The sequence below is a fragment of the Harmonia axyridis genome, chromosome X (assembly GCF_914767665.1).
Source record: "Harmonia axyridis chromosome X, icHarAxyr1.1, whole genome shotgun sequence".
NCBI classification, from domain to species: domain Eukaryota; kingdom Metazoa; phylum Arthropoda; class Insecta; order Coleoptera; family Coccinellidae; genus Harmonia; species Harmonia axyridis.
Window position 1 is genome coordinate 8,348,801 of NC_059508.1, and position 23,383 is coordinate 8,372,183.

The 23,383-nt window shown below is 34.8% G+C and overlaps 2 protein-coding genes across 2 annotated transcripts in view; one reads left to right on the forward strand and one right to left on the reverse strand.

Moving 5' to 3' along the window:
• LOC123686401 (neuronal PAS domain-containing protein 4) overlaps positions 1–23,383 on the reverse strand; it is a 157,498-nt gene that overhangs the window by 112,349 nt on the left and 21,766 nt on the right. The window lies entirely within an intron of this gene.
• The window catches only part of LOC123686404 (fez family zinc finger protein erm-like), a 33,040-nt gene continuing 17,278 nt past the window's right edge, over positions 7,622–23,383 (forward strand). The window contains exon 1 of the mRNA XM_045626495.1: positions 7,622–7,921. The gene's annotated coding sequence lies outside the window, so the exon portion shown is untranslated. The remainder of the gene's footprint in view (positions 7,922–23,383) is intronic.

Sequence of the window (23,383 nt, forward strand, 5' to 3'; positions counted from 1 at the left end):
TTGATTCGACTTAAAAAAATGTGTGAATCAAATCTTGACTTCAATAACATAATATCTGAAATAGCGTATAAATAGAAATGTCTTTTGATTCGAACTTCACTTTGACGTTGAACTTCGTCTCAGAAGGCACTATTTTGTTATGCTATTCATAAACTTCTTCTCATAGCAACATATCTGAATTCATGAAAAATTCCAACAATGACTGAACAATTTTGCATTAAACAATTGGGATTATAATTATTATGCCTATTTTGTGAACATTTATCCAACAATAGTTAATGTAAAATTATTTTGAATTAAATGATTCGAAGGAAATAGAAGTCTCATTTTTATCTATTTTTCAAACTTTCTTTGCATGAAACTGCTATTTTAGACTGCTATATCCCCTCAATATGATGGTATCTAAAGAAACTAACTAACTAATATCAAAATCGTAAGTGAAGAAATGAGAAGGTGAAATAAGTAGTGAAAAATGAAATGATTGATAAGAGACAATAAAAACTAGTCATTTTTTTTTTCAATGATAGAAAAATTGAACGGAATTGAGGGTACACGAAAACAAAGAAAACAAAACAGATGATTGTAAGAGAAGTGAACTGAGTAGATAGGTATAACAGATAGAATCAGGGGTGAAACAGTGAAGCGACCGATTCAGGCGCCTCTATTTGAGGGGTGGCAATTCGGCCTAGTTTGCTGGCTGCCTTTTCATATCACATCCTTGATCTTTAAAAACAACATAAGGTTGTTCCGCTCTACTGCGTTTGTCAATATTCCCTGCAATAAAAATCTTCAAAATGCCTTTACTAAGCCACCTGAATACGAAATAACATATGGCAGCCCAATCAATATAAACAGAATTCTCTATTATGCTCATTGAAAGAAGGATAAAATTATCATGTATTTCATAAAGACGAAAAACAACACTGCTTTTACTTTCGAATTATTTGGAAGCCGATGTTTACACATTCAAAAATTATTACGATTTTGCATTAGGGCCTAGTTACTGCCAAATGTTGTCAGTTTTCAGCGAAACACATATTGTTATTGATGTTTTTATGCAGGGGCACCAAAAAATTCTTTGTTTCAGGCGCCAAAATTACTCGCGCCGGCCTTAATGATTGCCAAAACAATCTTTTGAAAAAGAATGAAAAAAAATTTCGTGTGCTGATGAAATATTGCTTCTTGAAGGAAAAAAATACAGTTGTATCAAAATCTTGGCTTGATGAAGTTTCCGCGGTCTGTACCTGGAAAATCAACCTTCATTGATTGGTATGCTGAGTTTAAACGTGGTGAAATGAGCACCGAAGATGGCGAACGCAGTGGACGCACTAAAGAGGCTGTAACCGACGAACAAATCAAAAAAGTCCACAAAATAATTTTGAATGACCGTAGAATGAAGTTGATCGAGATAGCAGTCGTTGTGAAGATACCATCTGAACGTGTACATCATATCATTCACGAATATTTGTACATGAAAAAGCTATGTGCAAAATGGGTGCCGCGCGAGCTCACAATCGATCAAAACCAACAACGTGTTAATGATTCTGAGCAGTGTTTGAAGCTGTTTAAGTGCAAAAAAACTAAATTTTTGTATCGATATGTGACAATGGATATGGCTCCATCATTTCACTCCGGAGTCCGATCGACAGTCAGCTGAGTGGACTGCACACGATGAATCGAATCCAAAGCGAGGAAAACACAGCAGTCAGCTGGCAAGGTTATGGCATCAGTATTCTGGGATGCTCAAAGTATAATTTTCATTGATAACCTCCAAAAGGGCCAGATCATCGACAGCGATCATTATAAAGCGTTATTTATTGGATTGTTCAAAGGATGAAATCATTAAAAAACGGCCCCATTTGAAAAAAAAAAATTGCTGTTCCATCAAGACAATGCACCGTATCACAAATCAATTAAAACAATGGCGAAATTGCATGAATTGGGCTTCGAATTACTTCTGCGTCCACCGTATTCGCCAGATCTGGTCCCCAGCGACTTTTTCCTGTCTCAGATCTCAAAAGAATGCTAGCTGGAAAGAAATTTTGCGCCAATGAAAAAATAATCACCGAAACTGAGGCTTATTTTGAAGCGAAAGACAAATCGTACTACAAAAATGGTATCGAAAAGTTGGAAGCTCGCTATAATCGCTGTATCGTCCTTGAAGGCAACTATGTCGAATAATAAAATCGAATTTTGTCACAAAAAATGTGTTTTACTATAGTTGACCAGGGACTTTTCAATTGGCCTGTTATAACCTTTATTAACTGAGGATTACCATTGATTTGATAAAGAGAAAAATATACGTGAACACTCAAAGACAATAAGAGAGTTAAGATTGCAAAACAGGCAGACTAATCGAATTTGCGAATACTTTGGAAAAAATTATGATATGATAACAATAAATAAAAGTTTATCAACTTCTTATGACTTGATGGAGTTATTGAATCCACGTTTGCCATTAAAAAAATGAAACACTATAAATCATTTGTAAATCATACGCTATTTGAAACTTTCATGGTAAGATAAATTAGCATCATAAACCGACACCCTTCCGGACGGACGCTACTGCCTCCCCCCATCGCACGACGTTGGATAATCAACTCCGTGATACGCAATTGATAAGATCACACCTCTTCTGGTGGCTCTTCAGCAGGGTTGCGTGACGCGCAGTCACAAACTTTGATTAAACACGGAATAAAAGGATACCATAGCAGACCTATATGGCACACGGTCGTACTAAAAGGGAATCCACAGAACCTCATTTCCCGAATGGCTTGCACCGTCACCCGCACGCATCCCCATTCAATTTGCCACCTAATCGATGCCAGCGCCTCGACGCTTCGAAACAAATATTTTCAGGCATGGTAACAGGTCTCTACATCGATTCGGAAATTAACCGGCCGCAGAATGGAGCCCTGATGGACCCTTTTGGACGTTATCGGTGCAAACTGTCAGGTCGAAATCAAACGAATTTTGTATTGGTTCAACTAGATACTGTTTGAAGACTTATCTGAATGAATTCTATGCTAGTTCCATATCAATTAAGGTTTGTCGTAGATCATTTATTAGTTTGATAGTGTACCAATTGAGATTTCATTTAAATATCGGGTTACCGTTGTAAGAAACTAGTAGGGGAAAATACCCAAACCTGCACCAAATTTGAATTTGGATCATCGCTTTTTTTAGAATATTAATTGTGCCAGTGGGGTGATAGTCATGGGCGCCCGCAGACATTCTTCTCAGGGGGGGCAAAATGAGAATTATTGAAAAACAATAAGGCGTCCATGATTGTCTTTGAAAACCGGAAAATTGTTGAGAATCCATCAGTTTCCTTTTTTCCATGCCCTTTCGATTGAGAAAGTAATATTGAGGGTGTTGTGCTGAAAAATGAGGCAATCAAAATCTCAGGGGGGCCATGGCCCCCCTGGCTCCCCCCTGCGGGCGCCCATGGTGATAGTTATAGCTTATAGAATATGTTTTCTGGTCGTGCCTTATACATATTTTTATGCCAAATGATGAAATTTTGCTGTTAACCTCTTTTTTCTCTGATGAATAATTTTCTTCTTCATATGTGTATATTTTATTCATGTTCCTATCTATTATTCTTTTCCAAAACCTTCAGAAATGAATATTTTATGGTAAGGTTTCAATCCCGTAGCTATGAAGAGTACACTAAACGAAGAGTGTACGTAAATACAATGAAAGTACGTTGAGACAATGATTTTATTTATCGAAATAAAGCTGTTGAACGCGTTCATTGGGCCAACGAATTTTCATACATTGTGTTGGGACAATTTACCAAATGTGCGAAAATATTAATACTATGATACATCACATCGCTGAATGTATTCATTGGCTCAACATACGAAAATTCATCGGCGATCTCATATATGATGTTTGGGACTTAATATAACGTGAAATTATGTCAATGAATTCATTTCAGAATTATGTAGCATCATATCAATAAAAATTTTTTTTCTTGAATGATGGCAAAATGTGATGGTCCAATTTGAGGGAACCTGTGGCCCAAAATAGGAAACTAGGATCTATTTCATGTTGATTTTTTTATAACATTTTTTAGCCTTTTTGTGAGATATATACATTTATAAATAGACTGGAAACATTTATTTATTATGGTTATATTTAATTGAAAAAATTTAATTTCACAGCAATATTTTCTTAGGGGTACTAAAATAGGGGAATTTTTCACTATCAAAAATATTTTTTATCCGATAGATATAGAGGCCTAGCTGATAGACATAATTTGCAAACTCATTTCAAACCAATTCGATACTTAAAGGATTGACAGAGATCACAAGGGTAATTCTTAATTGATCGTATCTATTCTTCTCCTTCTTTCTCATTCTCATTCATCCACTCCTGGACATAGGTCTCTCAAACATTTATAGGCCTCCCTATCTTGTGCCTAGATCACCCAATTTTTTTTTATATCGTGAACCCAATCGTATTTATGGACGCCCTACGCATCCTTTGGGTTTGGGTTCCCTGTTATTCAAAAAAGCCATCTCTTTCCAGTCATTCTAATCACATGACCAGCCCAATTTTCACTTATATCAGCCACCTCCTTCATAACGTTACCTTAGTTTGCTTCCTTATATTCTCATTACTAATACTGTTACGTAAGTAGATATCCAACATGCAGCGACCAGGGATCTTTCTGTTGTTCTGAGCTTATTTGCGTAAGCTTTGGTCAATTAACTTCATCGTTTCCAGACTATACATTTGCACAGGTAGTATGAATTTGTGTGTATTATTTCCATTTCAAATTTATTGTGATTTTGTTGTTTTTCAGGATGTGTCCCAAATTTTCAAAAGCCGCCAAGCCAACCTTATTCGCCTTGATATTTCCACATGTTTGTTGTCCTTGCCAAGCCTTATGGTATGACCAAGATGTTCATACTCGTCAACACATCCAATGACTTTATTTTGAAAGCATACATTGCTCTCCAGACTCAACATTTTTGTCTTCTTCAACAATTATGCGATTGTATAAAATAAGGCTTTATTTTTTCTCAAAACCTAAATGTCTGGTTGGCACCTCGTAGCAGAAAGAAACTGATTTCAAACCATTTGTAGACATTTGTAGAATGATACAGAAAGTTGTATTGATACGAGTTTTGAAATTATCCGGAATTTCATATGTCATATGACAAGACAAGAGCTGATTTCAATCTTATTCGTTCTGTATCTCTATATTTTACCAATGTAGTTTATTGCAACTTTAGTGATGGTTCTGACAAAAAAAATAATACAAAAATAATTACAAAAACAAACATTTTTGAAGAGATTAAGAAGAGGCAAAAGATCACTTAGTTGTGACACGAAGATGAAGACCGACCATGTTATAGGCATCACAATAAAAAATATGAAAAAAATGACAAATTCTTAGTGAGAAAAGTGAGATATAGCATTGATCAGACCAACTGAGGTTCAGCTTGAACTAACCAAATATTAGTGATCCGATAACACCACCTTGTGGAACTCCCGAGTTGTATGGAAATTAAACTTGTGTTGTGTTGTACATATAGAGAGTCACCCTTTTACACCCTTTATTGAATTTCAAATATATATGTTTGAGAACATGTCCTGCGACACTTGAGAAAAAGATTTAACCATTCCTTTAATCTACTCGGTTGAAAAGGGTCTTAGAGAAATATATATTTTGCTCTATTATGAGGCTGACTTATGATTTAGCAATTTATATACTGTTTTTTATCTGTTTCATATCAAATTGACGAAGAATCAATACGAGCCCTATATTATGATATGAAATATTAACAGTTGAGTTAACCTTTCTAATTGATAGAGAAATGTTGTCGTGGGATGCACCTTCGGGGTAGTGGAAGTTACGCCGACAGGCTGTATGAGTTTGGGGATGTAAGAGTGGGAATAATTGCATTTGGAACCAGGTAGACAAAACACCCGAGGAGATGGCGCAGTAGTAGCAGAAAATGGCTAAGGGAAAGTTAGCTTGGTGGATGGCAGTCATCGGCAGGTGCTCAAGTGGCTATAGAGGGGCACCCGGTGTCTGAGCAAGCGCCGAAATCATCGACGTCTAAAGCGATGTAGGGTTAGAACATAGGGGATGCAGTTTCATCTCACAGAATTATCAAATTGAGCTTTCATTACTGATGATCTGATTAACATTAAAAATATGGGTTGAGAAATTCTTGTCTGGATGAATGATCTATTTTTACCTCAGTCCACATTCTACAGAAAAATTGAAATTGAAAAACGATCAGATAAACTCCACATAAAACGTTATTACAAAGAAACCATACGATTTAATCAAAATATAAAGAATATGAAGACCGACCGATTCAGTTGCTTCAGAATTTATGAGTTTCGATGTTTCATTCAGTTTCAGATTTCCCTATAAATTTTTCTGCGAGAATAATGATTTTTTTGGAATCATAATACCTAAAAATTTCAGTGCTGAATCTCAGTCGAAACAAACTTTTTTCGACAGTATTTTCAGAGCCATCGTTATATAAATTGCAGCCCTAGACACAGACCAAATTTATCGCTCTAAAATAAGTCAACTCGGCAAAATGTAAAAAATTTATATGTATTGATAACATGGAAAAGGTGAAATAGAATTTTTTCTCTGATTTGCATTCCTCTGAGGAGTTAACATTTCGATTGGAAAATTGAAAATAAAAATTTAAATAATTTTTGAAACATCGGGGAGCTGCAAATACACAATAAAAGTCGACAAAGTTCATCAAACAGAAAGCCGAAAAGTCTAATGAGTGCAAGAATTTTAACGTAAAAAAGTACTATCTTTATAGTATAATGCATAAAAGGCACCTTTGATGGTTTTTGATATTAAATTTGTCGGTATTCCTTCCTGTTTTTTCAGTCTATATTCATTCTCATTTCATACTTTTTGTCGATCAAACAAAATTTTGGCATCCTAATCGAATGCCTACCATCTAGCGACGGCTCTATATGTATTTTGCAAAAGCTGATTTTCCGAAATTATAGTTATGGATTTGAAATTTCAAATTGTAGCCATATTCGGTCAGGATCAATACAATTTTCGTGAAATTTTTTTTACAATTTATATAATTTTTTTCCGAAATATTTTAAAAGGCTAATTTTCATCACAATGAGAATGTTTGCTAATAAATTTGAGGGAGTTAGATTTGGAATGAAAAATACTATGACATTTTAAACCTCATTAACAGGCCCATTAAATATTACGTAAATGAACCATCCTAATAAACTAAACTAGATGAAATGATACTGGAGAGAGCGAGCGCTCCGAACAGGACACTGAGGCTGTTCCCTTGAAAGGGCCTGCGCACCCTCTCGTCTAACGTCGATGGAATCGTTACGTTTGCACATCGCAGCTGTCACTATTTTGCTTCCCCAGGGGGTCCTTCTGTTGCCGCGGCTTCGCAGGGCCCGCCCTTCATCTTCCATTGGTCTGCCAACAAGCCAAGGTCGTCATTGGTGCATCACACAGCCTCCTTTCCGAGTACTCTGCCAAAATTCGTATAATTATGCAAATGCCATGCTTGGTTCACCTACTGTTGCCATCATCAGTTCTTGCTTGCGCTTTTGCCCATGCTAGTGGGGGCAAACTGCACAATAGCACAGAGGTACGGTCACTGCTGGCCCTTTGAAGTTTCACCTCGGCTCATCCTTTGACGCCAGTTCAAATCCAAGAGGCTCGCAGCTTGCAACGAAAAAATTACACCCTTACAGCATCCATCGGGAACTAGGAGAGATATCTAGGAGTCATTAGTGAACAAATATAAGAACTGTTAATCTCCAGTGGTGATTCGGTGTACGATTGTGAAATAGTTGAAAATTGGCCACAGGATCCTGGCGATGAAGAGCAGAAAATATCGGATTGAAGATAAACACTAATGAAAGAATCCTCCATTTAAAGGTAGGTGCGACTGTTTTTTTCTTTGTTGGTATGGCCCATTGAGATATTTCGTAAAGTGGACAAGGGTCAGCCTATTATAAGAATAATATTGCCTTCTTGAGAAAATTTTACCAGAATTTCCTTGTCGGTTCTGAAACACAAAGCGACTTATGTTTTTCTGCTTATTCATGATCTAAACTAACAATACTGATACCATGTCATCATTGTTAATATCGAAATCTACGTATTTCTGAGATATACCCCTATTTTTTCCTATTTATCACCTTTGTGGCGATTTTAAACATTAAATTCAAATGAGAATGCTTCAAATGTACACAAAGTTCTGGATCACCAAAGGCCGTCCAGAGGTGTTAGGGCTTTATTGCATGACATTTCGTATCAAAATCAGTTGCTTTACTGCATTTCTTTTCCTACTTGCTCTTTATCAATCTCAAGAACTGGAAAATTAGCAATAAAATTGAAAAATTTCATTTCTGGAATTAATCTTGTTATTTCACTATGAAGTTTCCTAGTTATACACTTCTAGAGCTATGGGTTTGAATAATCAGTTCATTATACCTATGTGGCTTTGAAAATCCGGCGGCAAGAAGTATTTTCATACCTCCTTTTAAAAGTTTATGTCCTGTAAGATAATAATCTCCCTTTTGAATCTACATGTATCTGATTTATTTGCATCCAATTTGCCAATTAAATATTTCTTTTTGAAAAAATGCCAAATACCTACATAGAAAGATCATCCTTTTCTTCACATTTTTTAGCCCGACAATTTTTTTTAGCGTTCTTACCCTAAACAAATGGCTCTATAACTTCGTGACGGTATCCGTAATTCTCGAATTTTGTATGAAATATCAATTTCAAGCTTAATGCAAAATTTCGTTTTAATAGCGCAATCAGAGCCATAGCATATTCAAGGAGAAAATCTGAAAATAAACCTAATATTGCAGTGACAACAGAACTCTTTCAGTTGAGATTTTGCAAGTGTTGATCGCTTTTTAGGAATCATAGAAAATTCAAGAACAATATGAAAAAAAGCACTGATGTAAAGTCATGCATGCGTCAATTACACTCTCGGATGAAACTATACATATAGTCCTGTGGTATCCAAGGGCGCAATTGGCGCATTAAAAACGAGAGCTTAAAAACTCCGTTATTCATGTCAGTTATTCTAGGGTTTGTTTTCATATGAATATTCATATATTTATTCAATAAACTGTAAAAAACCTTTATTAATCATCAAGATTATCTTTTACCATACAAATGAACAACTACACGAGTACAAAAAAAATCACAGTGTACAAAGACGCCTCAAATCTGTTCTAAATCCCGAAACAGATAGAAATTTCGTCCATTGTATTGAATTTTACAGCCACTGTTTTAATTTAAATGTCTCTTTTTTCAATTCTCTAATTTCTACAAAATATAATACAAATCCTGTTGTGATTTGTTTTTCCTGATAATTGGGAAACGAAAGAGTTAAACATTATCACATTCATTCATCGAACACAATGTCATATACTCGACATAAATCAAATGCTCATTTTCCGGTTCTATAGACTTGACAAATTAACACCCCCTTATCTTCGATCTGAATGAGGTGTTGCAGTTTTTATATTGAACTTCCGGACATTTTGACATGATAGTGGCGCTTGATTATTCAAGAATGAAATAATTGAATTCTGTAAAATATTAAGAGATCATGAAGATATAGTTTTCAGTTTATTTTAGGTATTCAACATTGGGTGATGGAAAACTCTTCCGAAATCCGTTGAAACTAAGTTATATAGGGTAAATGCACTGGTTCTCGACCAGTTAACAGAAACATCGATTTCGAGCACGATTTTTTCACACATAAACTTATCAAATTTTAATGGTGTTGGTGTTCATCGATTCTTTGGCGAGTTTTAAATGATTTGTCTTATAATTTTAAGCGTTCTTTCCGCATTTAACCTTTGAAATGTGAAAATTTATAGAAAATCTCAATAACCTTCGGTTCTCGACCACGCCGCAGAGTTCTCGATCATTTTTGTGTTAGTTTTTGACCACTAATAATAGTGGCCGCTCCACTTAAAAATTTTATGAAAAACTTTAGAGCGAGCTGAGTGATTAGTTCTTACTTTCGTACCGTACCATCGACATCACTACCTATCACTCAGATGGGTTTCAGATGAGGTAATCAAGTATGAAACATTCGGAACGTAAAAAAAAATTATTTTGCAAAAGTTTCCACTTTCTATAAATATTTCAAAATAGCAACTCATACAACATTATTTTGTTATTTTTCTCTTAATATCTATTAAGAAACTAATGAGTAAATAAAATATAAAACACCGACCACCAGTGGTCGAGAATTAAGTACAATCAAATTGGTTCTCGACCGCGAATAAATAAAGGGAAAAAATAAGTGTTTCAACGTTAATTCGGTGGTAGCAAAATAATATTCAGGAAGTAGATATACTTATAAATGAATCGAGGTATCGAAAAAAAACGAAAATGATCTCGACCACTTTGGTCGAGAAATAAAAGATACAAATTTTCCAATACCACTTCGCGACCGCCGAATATTGAACAAAAAAATATACATTTATTTGCTTTTTGATTGAAATACACTCGAAAATATATCTTATAGTTGATATGGAACAAAATATACACACATAATTCATTTAAAATAAGAAATAATTACTATTTTCTTGTCACATATCACAAAGCACTTTGCTAAGAGAGGACGAGAAAGAACCCTTTTCTATGATAGACGATTATAAACTAATTTTTAGCGCGAAAACTTCGACCTATACCACTACTATGCAAACTATCTTGGAAGGGTAGAATGGTCGAGAACACGTACCGCGAAAATATTTTGCACTACATGATATATTTTTATTATTATTTTATCTTAAATCACGGAATGGTCGAGAACCAGTACCGGTCGGCTAACCAGTGCATTTAACCTACCTAAGAATTTGAAATAGTTTTTCGATATTTGCCGAATTAAATCATTGAGATTTCAATAGATGATAATGATATGGTTCACATTTTATTATATTTGATACCCAATAATCCATGGAACTTTACAAATTGAATATTCTCAACCACAATATGTGGTTCTTCGTACGACAGGACTTGGCCTGTTTTTTTCTACAATGCTTCTTATTCTTGGAATAGTCATTATCAATACTCAAAAATTGTTATATCCAAAAATATTTCGAGGCATTAAATGGAACCTGTGTATCATTTTGAATGACGATTTCTCTTTTTCATTTGATTCGAATCTGATAAAACAATGTTGTTCTAAGAAGTTCATCTTCATGCAGAGACCTCTGTATAAAAGAGTTTCGGAGACTTTCTCATGAATTCATACTCATACTACAGGATTTTCCAAAGAAGGGTTTCATTTTAATTTGAAAAAAAGAAGTATTTTAAGGGAAATTAACAAATTATTAATCCAAATATATGATTGCAAAGAAGAAGGTATGCCATCAACAAAGGAAAAGCCAAGAATCAACTCTACGGGCCACAGCAGCGATATTCTCAGTTGCTCTTGAGTGAAGCACACGGTTTCGATTCTTCGCTCCACTAACTTGCCCCAAGAGCTCAAATGTTTTTGCCGGCTGAGAAGGTGCTTCACAACGACCCAAAAGTGAATATCAAAAAATTGACAACTTTGTGTCCATTCCCTTAACAATAATATATCTTTATGATATATTTGGTTTATTTTTATCTTGGAATTCAATTCCAATTTTAAAAATTACAAAATTATCAACCAACCAAAAAAAATTTCAAAATAACTAAAACTGTACAAATTGAGTAAACGATTAACAAATTGAATAACTAAATTAACATAAAGACATACGTGCGTTTCGGAATTTTTGTATTTAATAATACAATTCTTTCTCATCGGTGCCTTATAGTTTAAAAAAATTACTGACTCACCATCGTCGTTGAATCGTTCAGAAATGGCGCAGTCTCTAGTTGTCTAATGTCAAAAGATTACAGCTTCAAAAGTGACAGCTGCCCAGATAGCGGACTATTCAAAATGAAACCTCTCATTGGAAAGCCCTTCATAGGTATTGTATGCATAGTTAAGATTGGAAATTCATAATTCGAACTACTATTTTCGATCGATTTGTATGCATGGTATAAAAAATTCGAAAAAATATCGACCAAAATATACGTTATTATAGTGAAGTATTTTTCTGTTTATAAAAGCAAACTAACCTTCTTGCTTACCGAAAACAATGAGCAGTTGAAAGGGGAAACACGTTCTTCATATAAATATGTATTGATTGATTCAAAATTATTCGAGTGTTTGGTGTTTGTTATGAGGGTTCGAATGGGATTCAATCCAGACATTCTTTTGTTTCTGTAACGTGAGGGTACTTACAACCCTCCGGAGAAAATAACTTAAGCCGTTATGATGTAAACGTTGCAAAGGTTTCGAAACAGTTACATTAGAGGAATAATTCAACATTTTTAAGTGTTCATGATCACAAGGACCTAGCCCTTATGAATTTCCATCAGAACTCTGAGTCTTTTATATAAATCGAAACTGTTCTCATTGATAGTTATGATTTTATGTATAAGCAACAATTTTCCATCACTCTGAAGAAACATAGTAAAATCTAAAATTAATTTTAAAAAACACTGAAGTGTGAAGTCAGATAATTTTTCCACAAAATTTTGTTTGTTGTTTAATTCAGCTTTGTGAAATTGTGAACAAAAATCTGAAGTGAGTTCAAAATTCAATTGTTATGAATAATTATTTGAATAGAAATAAGGAAAAAAGAACAGAAAAATATGATTGAAGATGAAACATTAACTTAAATCAAACGCGATGTTCCTTGAGTATCCTTACACCACTGCAAAGGAAACTCTAAATTATTTACCTAATTTATTCATAACTATTCGTAAATACCAAAGCAGGACCAACATCAATAATATGTCCTCCGCTGCAATATATCTCCTTGGAATATATTGGGAATAGCGAACCATATTTTGGCAAATAAAAAAAAAGGGTTGGTTTAAACGGAGATATATCGCTTATAGGCAAAAAATGTTTGTATATTTTTGATAGGATACTGATAGGTATATGAGAACGAAAATAAATATTGGGATGGGAAGTGGAATAAAGCAGACGAAACCAAACATATAATATTCCCTGAAATTCACATCGAAAAAAACTACCAAAACGTGAAATATTGAAACGGATTTTCACATCTGATTCTAATCGAATAGTTTCGCGAGGTTGTAAGATGCTCTACTAGAGATTCATCAAGCCAAGTATAGCTTGACATTTTACCCAACTACTTGACTTGAAAATCAAGCTCGTGAAAAATTACATATTTGAGCTCGAATTGACTTGATTTCAGATATTTATCGCTTGACTTGATGTCAAGCTACTTGATATTACTTGAGCTTGATATGCACGCGTCGCACGGCATATATTTCTGCAATCTCATGCGCGCTTAGACTAAATAAGGGGATTCTTCGAGCGCCGAGAGTCTGAAGCATTCGCCAGTGAGACTTTATTAATAGTATTCTCACATTTGTAAGAAATATATAGGTAGATTTTGGTAGTTTCAGAACTATCTTTCCAAACTTGGCCAAAATAGCCAAAGATTTTTCATCAACGCCAGCATCTTCAGCTCCTGTTGAAAGACAATTTTCCTAACCGCAATAGGTTAGGCGACAAATTTATAATATGCCTCATGTGTCTTAGGTCCTGTATGAAAAATTATGAAATTAAACAAAGCCTGGAGGTTTCTCAATATCGAGAAACTAAATTTTTTTATTATTTTCTTATGATTTATTGTAATTTAATTTATGTTTCTATTTCAAAAGAGTTGATGATTTCGGTTATTTTATACAATAAGTTCAATAAATAAAAGTGTTTTTTGCGAGGTTTCTTCTCATTTAATCATTTTTTCATTGATGACACTACACAATAAAACTGCTAAAACTCAAATAGCTTGATATGATTCAAGTACTTGATAAATGAATACTTGATTGAGATTGTAAAATTACTACTTGACTTGAGCTTCACTTGAAATCAATCATCATAATTGAACTTTCCTAAATAGGAAAATGTGCATAAGGTTTATGTGTTTTGTGGTAACAACGAATGACATATTCATTACATGATGTGTAGTCCTTTCCTGTTCTGTCTGATAAATAATTTTGCTAGCTCCATTGAGCCTGAACGGGCTTCGGGAAGCGCAGCGAGAGGCTATATGGACAGCTGGAGATTTATAGCTGCACACAATTCTTTCTACGCCAATCTCGATACTTTCAAGCACACTTACTCGTATATATAATAGAAAGAGGCAGAAAAAACAGAAGGAAATAAAAGGTGGGACCATAACGCTCATTCCTTACGTGACGATTTCTGCCTACTTACCCTTATCGGGAGACACGTTAGGGAATTCCGTTCCAGAAATGTACCTACCTAATCTCGATCGCTCAGTGTATTAACATTTTGGAGCCTCAATTCATGGCTAGTTTTTATGATTTTTGTTACATTAAAATTGAAATTTTATGAAAATCTCTAAAGATGAATAGATTTTTTTTCGAATCTTCAGTCAACCTTTTGAAAATTTCAATAAATTGAAAGGATTGTATCGTAGCAAGTATTTTAAGTTGCAATCTAATAGACCTATCCTCTCAGTAGACGAAGAATAATAATAAGAAAATAAGATAGGGGGAATTTCCTTATGCCTGATACCTTCAGCCAATGTCATTAAACACGCCAATGGCAACAACTCACTATCATGTAAGACCCCTCGGCCTACAATGTTATACCTATCCCTTAAGGTCTAGCACCCACTCGTTTAATTTTATCGAGGGCATTAAAACACATAATACCTGGCGACTGCCTACCTCCAACCCTCGCGTGCTTTCTCACTTTATTAGCTCAAACTGTGGGAAAACTCCAAGTTCACTAATGACCAATTTATTCAACTAATTGTTTAAACAAGAATTTCCATGAACGATTAACTCCTACATATTACGAGGGTGGCGTAATCTACTGATCTAATATTTTCCGCAACATGAATTGAATTATAGAATAAATGAAGCTCCCTGACAAATGACCTAAAATGAATTATGTTATTTTCTACTTCCGGCACTTCAATGCACACACACGAGCCCCTTGTTAGAAGTGCATTAGCTGAGGATGCGCTAAAAGAGATTTCATTTCAATTATGCGGTAGAATAACATTTCACTAATGTGATATTTCGCGTATAATAATAATAATAGTTAATATATTTATTTCACCAGAAATCTCAAGGGGAAATAAAAAAAAACAAAAATAGAAGTACAAAGAAATTAAAAGAACGAAAAAAATTTTTATTTTTGTGAGCAAACGCAATTCGCACTGAGAATCAATAAATTATACTGATGATGATGAATCGAGGAGATAATCTCTGATCTTTTTCTTGAACCTATTTAGATCTAACATTCATCAGAAACCCTTGAAGCTTGTAAATATTTCAACTGAAACTTCTCTTAAAAGTAGATGTCCTGTGCTGAGGACTCCATAATATATTTCTACGACGAATGTTGATATTATGAACATTAGTTCCGTATACTAATCTATTAGAGATAAGGTGTGCTTATCTTCAAGATGATATTATGAAATACACAGAGAGCATGAAATTCAAAACATCAAAAGCCAACTCAGTTCTTTCAGCTTATGATGATGATACATGATCATACTTCCTGATTCCATAGATTTCCTGATCAAGACAAAAACTAAACACTGATGAACAATAAATGAACTGTGATTAGAGCAAAGTCTCGCACAGTACGTTTTTAGTTTGGACTGGGAGATACATCCTATATGCGGATACAAAATACTCAAAGCTCCATGCGCTCTTCGAACTGCACTTACCACGAGATCACGAAATCTCAATCAATGACTCCTAAGCAATTGGGGCTAGAACTTCAAAATTTATGGAAAGGAGATTAAAAGCTGAAAAAATCAAGGAAGTATGGCGAAAGATTTTTGTTGTAAAATTCATGCAAATGCCTATTATTTAAATTCCAAGAAGAGCTCTGGTACAACGGTTGACACGTCAAAAGGTGATATTGAACAGACAGTTCAAGAATCCGAAAATAATTTCCAAGTTCTGTATTAAGGGAGAAAGATTTCCTAGTTTTTACTTCCTCGCTTTTTGAGGAAAAAATAATGAAGGAATCGTTTCCCTAATAAAAGCATACTTCTTTTTTTATTCATTGGTCTGATTCTTGTGCTAGTAAATTTTATGCTATCTATATTTTTCAAAAAGTAGTTTTTGTTTATTATGTAAAATAAGAAAATGGTACTATTAACTGAAACAATCGTTGGAATCAAACTGTAGTTACATTCTCATAACGATGTGAAACGAGATATCACAAAACTTTTACCTCAATGATTTTATTATACTGTCGAAATCGCAGTACGCTTCCCCTACTGATTTTAGTACACACAGAGAGGGATGGTGGAGTTTGACGAAATACACAGGAGTTCAGCCCACAAAAGCCCGGCTTTGTCTTGTGCTTGGCTGAACACATGCCGTCTTTCAACTGGGAATATGATTGCCTCCACTCAAGTTTGCGGCTCTGTTTACAAATATCTTTATATTCCTATCTCCTCCCACGTATATATCCAAACAAAAGTTTATAATTGAACGATCCAGGCAAAACACTTCATCTGTTCGAACGGTTTTTATGGTTATGTATACATTGGAAACCGTTCCAAGGGAAATTTTTCTACTCCGTTCATCTAACCGACTATTTCAACAGTTTTCATTGATCATCTAAATCCACAATAAGACTTTATACCGGTGGATGAGATATTCATCGAATAAGTATTGATCTAAAATATAGCATTAGGTAAGGTTGAAAGGTAATTGAAAATTATTGAGAAGAAAAATCAGTGAAAATACTCTGACAAATGTGGCACTATGATTCTATATCTTTCGCTCCTATAAATTCAACACTCCACAGTAAATTCTTCTAACACCATGCATACTCATATGGAACTGATAACGTAGGTATATTCCTTTGGAGCTTTCAATGTCCCAACTCAAATAGCCATATCAAATTGGTATGAAAATATTGGAAACCTGGTTATTTCACGTTTGCTCATGTGCAAGGTATAGGTATATAAGGAATTTATGGAGGAGCTGGTCTATGGAACCCTTCACTGCTACTAATCTATACCAATTTTTATCAAAATCGAACTGGTAGAACTCGAGATATGGTAATCCTTGGAATTTTGTATGGGACCATCTACAGCCAACTCACACTAAGGCAGAAAGTCATTAATCCAAATTTGTTCAGGGTTGTCTGAAATGCATTTTGCGAGCAGAAAATCATAAAGTAAAATTTTCCCCTATCTTTGGAAGACCGTTCAAGAGATGACTTTCTGATAAGTATAACAATGATTCTGATGGATTCTCTCGAAGATGCATATATCAATTCTGCAAATGAGTAAACAAATACAAGAATGAAAACGTGCACTAGCCACAGATATAAAAAAAAATATGATCAAAAAATTAAAAAGATAAAACATTTTCTTTTAGAATATAACCAGTATTAACTTTGTTCCATACAATCAAATCTTCAAACATACTGAATATTTCTCAATTCAAGAAGAAAAATGACTGAATCCAAGTTCAAGCGAACAGTAAACTGTATTAATTACCAGAATTTCGCGTTCATTTCAATGAATTCATTTTCAATTACCTTCGAATAGAGTTTTAATAATAGCAAAATTGTTTTCAATTTTGGAATTGCTATATCGATTAGAGCAGAAATAACCAACTGCCCAATTTCATTCCAAAATCCATATTTATCCTGAAATATTCAGTCGGTATTTATTTAGTAGATATTTCGTTCCGACTATCGCTGTAATCACTGCTGAAAAGTTTATTATATCCATCAACCCGTCAAAAGTTTGAATGGCCGTTGAAAGCTCGGCTTCATATTGGGCAATATAAATTTGACCCGACGTCATATAAATTGCATGATATATCGAGGGTTTGAAATATCCGAATTATCCCCCTTGTGTTGTGAAATCGACCTGGCCTGTACACAAGGATACAGGAGAGGTGAACTGGACAATATTGCAGCCTCCATTTTGTACCAAATACGGGGGTCAAATGTAGCCATTTTCTCTCGATCCCAACCAACAACACCCTACTGAAATGATTCATGTTATCGGAACGAACAATAATAGATTTCTGTGTGAAGGACTTGAAGGCATTCATGAATTGCATTTGCGTCTAGCACTTCTTTTTGTTTGGTGTGGGTAACCAGCATAATTTCCTACAAGCTGCACTGTGGCGCATTGAGCACCACACAAATTGATTACCATTTCTTTTTCAGTGAAACTTCAAAAAAAGAAAGTGAAACCTTGGTCTTCTTTTTTTTTTTTTAATGAGTCCTAATTTTAAGTTGTATACAATAATAATGTGGCTGAAACTACCTATATCAATTGAGAAACGTACCAAAATCCATTCAAATACCTATTTATTATTTTTCACACGGAATGCCGCATTTTTTAATTCACGCCAACTAACAATGCAGCGATGAAAACACTAGAAGTGCAATGATCAAAAAATAAGATGAAAATTGAATGAAACATCCATAAACAAATAAATGAAATGAATAAATAAATAAGTTTATTGAAGCAAAAAATATAACGAAAAAGTAATGAGTAAGTGAATAATTCATACAAAGGTAGGTATAAAAGAATATAAATGGCAGAATGAATATTAACGATAAAATACAGAAAATAATGGATCAAATATTGAGGCATCCTGGTTATATTTTTCAATTTTTCCAAGGCTGTGAAAATTCCACGTTTCAGAAACTTCGTTCCGCATCAAATCGTCTAAAAGACATTCAAATTTGCCCTTTCGGATCGTTTTGAGCAGTCAGAGTGATTTACTAGCCAAATGAATATTCCGATTTGAAGCTCACGCGAGAATGAATACGAAAGTTGAAGATAAAATATCTATGTCCGGTGGAGGATTGCGAGCTGACCATCGAGGTGAACATTTATCTTCAAGATATCGGCCTCTTGACAGTTGAGCGTCGGTGTTTGGCTGGACACACGGCCGTCGGTTCTGGCAGGATCACGCGAGGATCATGCTTATTTATCGTGTGTAAGTCCGGCTTAACCTGCCCTCGGACAGAGATAATTGGAACCCCTGCCGTTGGAAAATGGAAAACGGGATACTGACATCGAGTCGAGCATTTTCATTTTCCTCGATTGTACTCACAGAAGCTCTTGGTTCGAGGATTATATTTTTGAAATTCTTAACACTCCATAGTTCGTGCGATAATCAAAACATCAGAATCATTTTGTTTATTTAAATACAAAAATTTGATTCTTCGCGATGAATTATTTGCTGAAATCTGATTAATATTCGTGAAAACTTTTCACACAAAAATATAGATTGTAGATAATTTGAAAATCTTGAATTTTGATGGATTTGAATTGCCCAAGTTCCTTATGTTCTCATAAAAAACCTGTACATTTTTAGAACAAACCATCTTGTAATACTACGTATTGGTAGAATCGAAAATTAAAAGGGCATTTCGAAAAAACTTTTTCTACAGAAATATTAAAAAAATGTGAGTCCTTTTCGCAACCATTTTCTTCATAAGAATATCATTAACTCATGAACCGTTATGTTTATACCCAATTTATGGCATATTGTTGAAATTGTCATCAAATAAGTTATCTAATGATGCAATAATATACTGGGTGTGCCATTTGAAATAGGAAAGTAGTAGTCTGTTTTAGGTATAACCGGAAGTTGTATATAGGTCTGAAAAGATTTTAGAAAGATCATTTGCTCAAACCCGCATATGCAAATTTTCAGAACAAAATTATAATCAGTTTTACATTAATGTCTAATAGGCCATCACCCTATATATCTCCTCACGCCAGTTTTATTGCCAATGTGGTGGATTTACCAGCAGGCTGAGTTGGTTGAAGCTTAGAGCGGCAAATTTTAAGAGGCTGCAGATTGAGTTTATCAATTTCTATTTTGATTTACAGAATTAAAAAAGAATATTATACACACACATAGTAAGAAATATGAATATTGGAGAAAAATTAGAATATTCAACAAAAATCTAAATATAGTCCCATGTACAGAGCCAAATACTCAATATTTCCAGATCTCTACATGAACAATTGCTACACGCTTTGTGAAATATACTAATGCATAAGATTTTATACGATGATGTAATTAATCATGTAATGTATAGTATATACAAGGGTTGTCTATGAAATTCCTTTGGGGCCATTGAATTTATAATCTAACAATATCAATCAAATAAACCACGCTATTTAACGGATCGCGGTATCCACTTCAAAAGGGAAGTTTTTATGGACTAGTTCAAATAACTTTGGATATACCTACTATACCAACTTCGCGAAATGTATATTTTCTGTGTAAACTTTATTTTTTGATCATTTTTGCCGTGAAAATAATCAAGGATCTGACTCGGTACCTTAGTTCTCATTGAAACTAATGCAACAAGGATGATGAAGCACCAATCATAAAGTTAGAATTTTTTTGATAGAAAATTTAGTTGATATGATTGTGAACTAGGGTATTAAAAACAGAGGCGGCAAAAATTGAATAGCCTACAGGCAGCAAATCTCTAAATCCGCCACTGCACCCCAAATGCAGGGCCGCCGCCTGATATTTTGACGACCCGGCAAAATAAAATTTCGCCGCCCTACTCTGTCCAATTCATTTTTATTTGAAGGGCATTCTGTTATGTAATTTCTCTAAATAATATGATTGTGAAATGAGGTATCAAAATTCAGAAGCGGCATAAGTTGAAAAAGCCTACAGGCGGCAAAACTGTAAATTCCCCCTGCATCCAAATTCAGGGCTGCCACCAGACATTTTGGCGCTCCGGCAAAATGAAATTTCGCCGCCTTGCTTCGTCTAATTCATCTGAATTTTCTTTGAAAGAAATTCTGTTTTGTAATTGATATGAATAATATGATTGTGAATTAAGGTATCAAAATTCAGAGGCGGCAAATGTTGAATAACCTACAGGCGATAAATCTGTAAATCCGCTACTGCACTCAAATGCAGGGCCACCACCAGACATTTTGGCGCCCCGTTAAAATAAAATTTCGCCGCCCTGCTTTGTCTATTTTATTTTTCTTTGAAGGAAATTCTGTTATGAAATTGATATCATATAAATTATATAATTGTGATGCAAGTTATCAAAATTCAGAGGCGGCAAAATTTGAAGAGCCTACAGGCGGCAAATTTGTAAATCCGCCACTGTGCCAACTTTGTCTTCTCAAAACGTCCTGAATATTAGAATGTACCACGTCAACTAAACTACTGATCGTGTAATTCATCGACGCGCAAAAAACAAAAGGCCGTTGGCAAATCAATTTGTACGAATATAATTATTAAAAGTTGATGTTACTGGGTGTCCCTTATTTTCTTTTCTCGAGAGTCAGTCCGTTACGTTGAGATGTTGAAGGGTCCGTCAGATGTTTAAGACACATTCCACTTGGCCTTTTTCAACTCGCCAAACAAGGCCGTCGATCGAACAATGTCAGAGTGCCGGCTGCAAGCGTAAATGCATAATTAGCGAGGTACGCCGCGGTCTTTTCTTTTTCCGGCCACCGTCGGAAATGACGATATGAGTTGGCTGTGGTGCAAATAAGACACGTGCCCGGATGTGCTTACGGGGGTGACTCCGACAATCAAATCGGGAATAATAAGATATTTACTTTCATGCCCTCCTCCTCTGCTCCCGATAAGGGATCACAACGGCCGATATACGAGATGTTTGAACATGACACCGGATTTCGGCTCTGGTCTTCAAAACAACCAAATTAGTTTTCATTCTTCTCGATACGATTAGAAACAAAAGCAAAATTAAGAACAAAAGGACTAGTCAGATATTTAAACTTCAAAAACAAAAAAACCAAATTGAAAACTTGTTATTGTGAAACGAAAAATTTTTTTAACGAATTGATCTAATAATTTTTCAGAATAATAGTTTCTTGGATATTCTTTCAAACATAATTCATAGAAGATATTACCTAATTGTACATAATCTAATCTGATAGCTGAATCATATTGAAACGACAATAAGTAATGGACAATTTCATAATCCAGATATATGGGATTCCAAACTAGTACTCAGTTCAAGTGTTACTATTTATTAATTCAATTGGAAAGTTCAATTTGATAAAAATTAATGGGAAAATACAGAATCAACTGAAACTATTGGATGTCAATATTTAATATGAAGTGCTCGTCGAAAATTGTATTAAATATCTCTTACAGCAATAACGATATTTATCTGAGATCCCTGGGAACCTTTTTAACTTTCTGAAACAGTTTTAAACTAGTTTGAAACCAAACGAAACTTTCAATATAATCTGTTTTCAAAGTTTTGAAGTTGCCAAACTGGCAACTTTTTAATCTCGGTGATTATATTATTTAGTCGCCTGCTGCTGGAACCAAGCGCCTATAACCTGGCGAATGGAGCGTTTTTGTATTTTTAGGTTGCCGCAACTGAAAAATTCCAACACGCTCTATTCACCAGGAAACTCAATTGTTGCCCACTATCTCCTCACACTGGCGATTTGAAGTAGCTCAGTTCCTCAGTTGCAGTCTCTTCCTTTCTTAATCATCTCACTAGACATCGGATTTTTTATGGAAGCAATTAAATCACACCCAGCGTGATGATAAAAAAAAATCTTTTACAAAACTTTCCTCATTCATACGATTATGAAATTATTGGGTTATCTTGTCGGCGTTGTGAAACACTTCCAAGCCAATTTGAAACTTTCGATCGTTTCTTTTCTTGAAAGACAAAAACCAGTTCGGAACTAGGCTGAAATCAATACAGTTCGAACTGTTTGAGGATTATTTCAGAAGGTTAACCCACGTTTTCCGCTTCCTTTTTCACTTTGTAAAATCCTCATTTATCAGAGCCGGATTTAGTGATCGACTAGCGAAATGACCCACCACAAAACAGCAACAAATGGCGGATCATGCGAAATGTTCCATAATACCCTCTTGTTCTCTGCGGCTGGAACTGGAAATAATCCGAACGACATCAGCAGCAGCAGACAGGGTAACGTACACGCTAGACAAAGACCATTCGAATGGTCAAAAGGTAAATATGCAGGACAAATATTTGCCGTACATAATGACAGTATTTTCATTACTTTTTTCCATCTCTAAGGACAAGAGCACAAACGTATGATTTTAGAAATGGTGTTGTGAAGTATAGTATATCCAAAGTCACTTGGAGGAAGCTGAATACTTCGATTATACAAGGGTTGTCCAAGTTTCCAGAAATTCCTTATTGTTATTGCCTAACAATACTTTCAAATAAACCCCAGTATTTAGCGGATCGCGGTATCCACTTCGAAGGGACATCTATGGCCAAGAGTTTTTATGGACTAGTTCAAGTGA